The sequence below is a fragment of the Poecilia latipinna genome, unplaced genomic scaffold (genome assembly GCF_001443285.1).
Source record: "Poecilia latipinna isolate Pla-1442-1.1 unplaced genomic scaffold, P_latipinna-1.0 Scaffold782, whole genome shotgun sequence".
Classification (NCBI taxonomy): Eukaryota; Metazoa; Chordata; class Actinopteri; order Cyprinodontiformes; family Poeciliidae; genus Poecilia; species Poecilia latipinna.
In genome coordinates, this window is record NW_015113398.1 from 278,501 (window position 1) to 284,759 (window position 6,259).

The 6,259-nt window shown below is 39.7% G+C and overlaps 1 long non-coding RNA gene across 1 annotated transcript in view; it reads right to left on the bottom strand.

Annotated features, from left to right (window-relative positions):
* Window positions 1-204: 204 nt before the first annotated feature.
* The window catches only part of LOC106955992 (uncharacterized), an 18,378-nt gene continuing 12,323 nt past the window's right edge, over window positions 205-6,259 (bottom strand). Inside the window, exons 2-4 of the long non-coding RNA XR_001426693.1 lie at window positions 1,911-2,335; window positions 982-1,120; window positions 205-300 (exon numbers count right to left, since the gene is read on the bottom strand). This is a non-coding gene — a long non-coding RNA (uncharacterized LOC106955992). The remainder of the gene's footprint in view (window positions 301-981; window positions 1,121-1,910; window positions 2,336-6,259) is intronic.

Sequence of the window (6,259 nt, forward strand, 5' to 3'; positions counted from 1 at the left end):
TCCTGTCCCCTCTTTCCTCAGGGCCGGTCCAAGTTCACCTAACTAATCATTAATCAGTCGCTTAGGGGTCCGGGGCCAGCAAGGGGGCCCCTATGTGGAGCTGTTTTTTTTTTGTTTTGTTTTTTTTAGCAATGATTTCTATGTCATTATAATAGCAAAAACACACAATTTCATTATAATGTTGTGATTTATTTTTACAATTATATTATGGACAAAAACAAAACATAAATTGCTCTTGGGGGCCCCCTGGTGGCCGCGGTAGGTCACACTTCACTGGTAACATCAGCTGCCAGGCACAGACTGCATGGGGGAAGATAAGTTAGCAAAACAATGTCACAAAAAAAGATTTATCCCTCAGCAACAGAGAGAAGAAAGAGCTGAGGTAAAAGTTTGTTTTAATGTCTCTTGGTAATGTAATGTTTATCAGAAAGATTAGTGGAGCTGCTGATAGAACCTTAGCTTGATGATGGCGACCTTGAACGGTCCAGTCGACAGCCAGAGTCTTTTCTTTGTGTAGAACTGAGTTTTAACTTTACATGATTTGATTCTCCTGTTGGCCCTAAATGTTTGAGGGTTTTTTAGTTTCAAAACGGTGCGCTTGATAACGCATTCATATATCAATGAACCACTTTAGCAAACATTGCTTAGGGCCCCATGGAGGCTGGGGCCGGCCCTGCTCCTCCTCTTCCTCTCTGCTGCTCCTCCTCCGTCATGATGAAGGTAAACTTTCACTCAGGGAAAGAAAAACAGCGGAAAAGCAGCTCCGCTGCAGCTGTCATGATCTCACTGGGTCCTGCTTTCAGGTTAACTTATCTGCAGCCTCTTTATGACTCTCTGCTGTGCATGTGTGTGTGCGTGTGTGTGTGTGTGTGTACGTCTGTGTGTGTGTGTGTGTGTGTGTGTGTGTGTGTGTGCATGCATGTGTGTGTGTGTGTGTGTGTGCGTGCGTGCATGTGTGTGTGTGTGCATGTGTGTGCTTACCCAGCCTAATAAATCCTGACAGGCTCTCGATGTTAACTTGGATGAAGTTTCTCTCACTCTGCTCCTCTCACCGGCTGCCTCACCTTTGACCTCTGCTGAAACCTGCCTCTTCAGAAGCCCAGGAGTCACATGACCCTAACTTGAGATGTATGCATTTGGTTCCATCAGAAGAAGAGCTGTTTAGTGTGGCCAGCAGCTCCCAGAGGAACAGTGACATCACTAATGTGTTACTTTTTCCAACTGAATATTACGATTACAGTTACTTAATAATTTACTGTGCGCTACTATTTTTATAATTTTCTGCTCTTCTCGACGTGAACGTCCTCTAGTGGAGGAAGGAGTCACTACCAGTCGATCCCAGAACAGGTTTACTAGCTGATTGCTGATGTAGAGGTCGCTTTTAACTGAGTAAAATAAAACAAACATTAATGCAACATGAAAAATAATAACTTTTTAACTATTTTCTTACTGGATTTGGATTGATTTTAGGTTTATGTCAGCTAATGTGAATTAATATTTATTGCAAACCTTTTTTTTACTGTAAAAATAAACATATAATTCTAGTTCTGCACTGCATGATAATAATAATAATACTCTTCCAACCTCTCAAAATATCCAATAAGAAAATACTACATTAATATTTGTAAAAACATTTTGTCATTTTGTGGAGATTTGAAGAAGCTGGTCAGACATGAGCAGGGAAGAATGTAACTAATAAAGTAACTTGTAATATAACATAGTTACTTTAATGTCAAGTAACTGAACTAGTTTTTCAAGGAGTAATCAGTCATGAGAAATCAAGCAGCTTTTCTGTGGTAACGCTGAAGAACCCTGAGCAGATACTTTTATTTGTCTCCAGAGTAAAACCAAGTGTTTGTTTTTTCTGTTTGGAGCTGAAAAACCAGATTCTCCTCAGTCAGTTGACTTACTATTCCCTCCAGGTTTCCTCAGATGTTCCTGAACCTTATGGTAATCTTCTTCTTTGTTCTGGTTTCCACAGAAACTTCTGGGTCTGTAGGAACTTTCCAACCAAAGTCCATTCCTCCTTCAGGAAACGCTGTGGAGAACCTGGTGGCTCCCGGGTTTGGACTGGGCCAGACTTCATTTGGTTTCCTACCTTGTAAACTAAAGTATGCAGGACAGAGCAGCTCTGGAGGTAAATTTTAATGGATTCCTTTAAGAGTGAGAAGACAAACCAAATATTTTCCTCCCAGAAATCCCGGATCAGCTTGTTTGGGTCTGGAGCACTCTGAAGTTTTAAGCCCAGGTTCATCAGCGCCGCCCGTCATAAAAACAGGTTTCTTCAACTTTCTGCTCCTTCCAGGTTTCTCTTTCCCACAAACGAGCTGCCGTCCTGCACACAGTGAGCAATGAAGTCATTATCAGCTCCAATAGGTGGCGCCGCGCCCATTTCCACAGCACTGCAGGGAAATAACATGACAGCAAAACAAACGACACCATTAGTCATACTTAACACCACCTGTAAATCAGCCCCCTGTGTGTGTGTGTGTGTGTGTGTGTGTGTGTGTGTGTGCGCGTGTGTGTGTTGGGCGCTGCTTTAACAGGTTATTTAGCTCCTCCACTCCGAGCTGTGGAAAATCTTAAGCCACAGATGAATGACAACGTTCAGTGAGTGATTATTCAGATAATTCACAAGCTGCAGCAGCTTCACATTTTCCACTACAGTTTGAAAGGATCCTGGATGAAGTTCAGTCGCACAGAGCATCTGATTCCTGCTGGGTTTCCTGCTTTCTTTATCTGGATCTGAGTTCACTAAGATGATCTCTGGATCAGGGTTATGTTTTTATCAAAGCGTTTTCTCCCCTCTATTAACCGTTTAACGTTTTAACCAACGCTGCTCTGAGAAGTGGCTCATATAATAAGCTCAGCAGGTGCTGCTAATTGCTGCTGGCTAGTCTAAAGGAGTTTTCACACTTAACCTGCGTCTAAAAGGCGGGCTAAGTCCAATCAGGCATTTTGCACAGCTTGTGGTTGCCATGGAGATTAAAGGATTTTAAGAAATAATCAAGGAACACTCCAGATTTGTTTTAGATGAGGGAATAACTTTATAACATAAAGTAAAGCTGAAAAAAGGTAAATTTTACATCATACTGCCCCTTTAAATGATTTTATTGCTGGATCTGGATTAAACGCATCCTCTCTTATAAACCAGCCTGGTTTACACACACTAAGGCAGAATTCAAGAGAATCCAGTAAATGTGGAAGATTTTATTTTATTGTCTTTTCTTCACGTGAATCAACTTGTCTTAATGATCTGCACCATTTTTCTGAATGCATCAAACTCAGATAAACAAAAGCTAAACCGGTTCAGGTTTGGCTGGATGGGCGGCTTCAATGCTAACCGTCAGCAGCCGCCGGACCTGCAGGAGATCCAACATGGAGCTGCTGAGGCGTAAAGAGTCTGATGGGACTGCCTATGAAAACCAGGCTGTAAAACCGAACCGAACAAGGAGCCTGTGAGCGCAGCAGCAACCACCTGCAGGGGTCCACACGCTGCTGGAAAACAGCACCATTGTTTCTGTGTGTGTGCGCAGACTGCAGAGTTAACAATGGAGAACCCTGAAGATAATTTGTGTCTGCAGATAAAGCCCAGGCAGTCTGACAGCTGAATAACCAGAGAAGAAGAAGAATGTGTGGGAGCAGGAAGGAAGTGAAGAAACAGCGCCCATCGCTGTTCTCCCACCTGCTAGACGTCGACGCCGTCGTTCAGCCATTCCTCACAACTTACAGTAAAATTCACCAAATCCGGTTACATTCAGGGTTAAAATAGTTTTGGGGTTTTATTTGTCTAATTCAGTTAGTTTTGATTAATTTTAGTGTGAGGTTGCTAGACTTTATTAATTATTATTAAATATTGTTTAGTACTAGCTTAGTTTTTATCATTTAAAGCAGTGTTAGTTTTTCACACTTTGGTTAATTTTAGGTGCAGAATTCAAAACCATCAAAGTGTTGCATTGCTTTTCAAATGTATTCAATTATTGCTGAACAACGGACTGACTCTGTTTTCTCCCAATAGGAGGAATAAGGTTATAAAAATTCAGTTCATTTAACTTTAATCCGTTACATCAGTTCCATAAACATCTCTGCATCATTTTCTGCATGTCCGTTTTTCTCTTGATTCACAAAGCAAATAGCAGAAAATAATACAAATAAAAGATGAAAGTTCAGCAGGAAAAATTTGCTCCATTTTTCCACCAAGTTGCAAACATCTCAGTGTGGCAGAGAGGAATCCTGTTAGGGATGAAACTAATAAAATAAGAGGTGTGGATGGATCTGTGCATAAGATTCAAGTTTTAAATGATTCACACAAAAACAAAATGCTATAGTTACAATTTAAAATGTATCATCATGTCAAAGTAGATGTGGAATAAATTCTTGACATATACAAACTTTTTTCTAAAGAAAACATCGGTGATTCCCTGCATCCAAGAAAAATTCATAATGTGTAAAAAAAAAAAAATACTGTTTTTCTTTCTTAACTGAAAATGTAATTCCGTTTTGGTTTGCATCAGACTCACTGTCTGCTGCGTTACTTATCTTACTCTTTTTAATAATTACATTTATTAATTAATTTATGCATAGCGCCATCTATTGGAAGATTTCAAGACATCAATGTCAAACCAAATTAAAATATTGAGTATTTTAACATTTTATGCACATATCATTGAGGGAGAGGAAGATATTGATCTTCTTCCAGTAAAACCAGTGAATTTAATGGATGTTCAACTGCAGTTTTTACCAAAGTGGATCAGAGCCTCAGGTTCCTAATCAGGTCAGCTACATGCTTCTAATATTTTAGCAACAAATGCAGAATTTTATATCAAACAATAAAATGTGTTTTTGTAGCACATTTCAGCAACAATGCAGTTCAAAATCCTTTTACCTCATAAAAACATCCTGCAGTCAACAACTGAGAAACCAGCAACAAACATCATCATAACTATCAATACCCATCAATATGTTGGTCAATGTTCCATTTATTATGGTTCAAAAGCAACTCTGAACATTGAACTTTTAAATTAAAAAATATAAAAGTTTTTTAAGAAAAAACAAAAAACAAAAACAGGATTAAATCATCAAAGAAATCCCCAAAAAGGTTTAAGTTATTAATAAAAATAGTATTGGTTCGCAAACAATAACATTTCTGCATGTGTATATTTAAAAACCAATGAAGACAAAGCCATATCTCTAAAAGAAAAAAACACAGCCAGCTTAATTTCAGCCTAATTAACATATTTATGTGTAGAAATAATTAAGCTCCTCCCTGTTTCAGGACACAGAGTGAGTTACAGTCAGGATCCTTTCTGCTGAAAACTGATTACAGCTTCAGTTTGATGCAGCTGGATGTTAATATTCATAGGAACATTTATGATTTATGGAGGAACATCCAGAACATCTGTTTTCTTGAGGTTTTTTCTTTCCAACAGCATCATCGTCCTGATCAAACAGAAGTAAATATTTTCTTCACCAACGTCCTGATTTCTGTGAGAACCCGAGAGGCGGACGCTCTGGTTAGGTTAGTGGTCTGAGGCTGTTCTCATATTAATGTGTGCATATTTCTGAGCTCTGGGAGTCTATAAAACGGTCTGTGGCGGTTCAGTGGGTGATTATATGTTCACACAAACTTTACATGAGTGAGCTCAGCGCTGCTGTGAGCGACGGAGGCCAACATCAACACGGAGCTGGCTGAACTGATCAACCCTCTGGCTCCTCAGCAGATCCTCCATCAACCCGCCGCTCTGCCCAGCTGAACGCACCGAAAACCCAACGCTCACTTCTCCTCCTCACCTTCAAAAAGAATGTTTTTATTCTAACAAAAAAAAAAAAAACTCGCAGGGAACACAGGGAGCCAGAGTCAGACAAAAACAAGAATACAGAAACAGAAATCCAGCAGGACAACCTGGGGCGATGAGAGAGGTGACTAAAGATGAGAGAGGTGATTAAAGATGAGAGGTGATTAAAAATGAGAGAGGTGATTAAAGATGAGAGGTGACTAAAGATGTGAGAGGTGACTAAAGATGAGAGAGGTGACTAAAGATGAGAGAGGTGATTAAAGATGAGAGGTGATTAAAAATGAGAGAGGTGATTAAAGATGAGAGAGGTGACTAAAGATGAGAGAGGTGACTAAAGATGAGAGAGGTGATTAAAGATGAGAGGTAACTAAAGATGTGAGGTGATTAAAGATGAGAGAGGTGACTAAAGATGAGAGAGGTGATTAAAGATGAGAGAGGTGACTAAAGATGAGAGAGGTGATTAA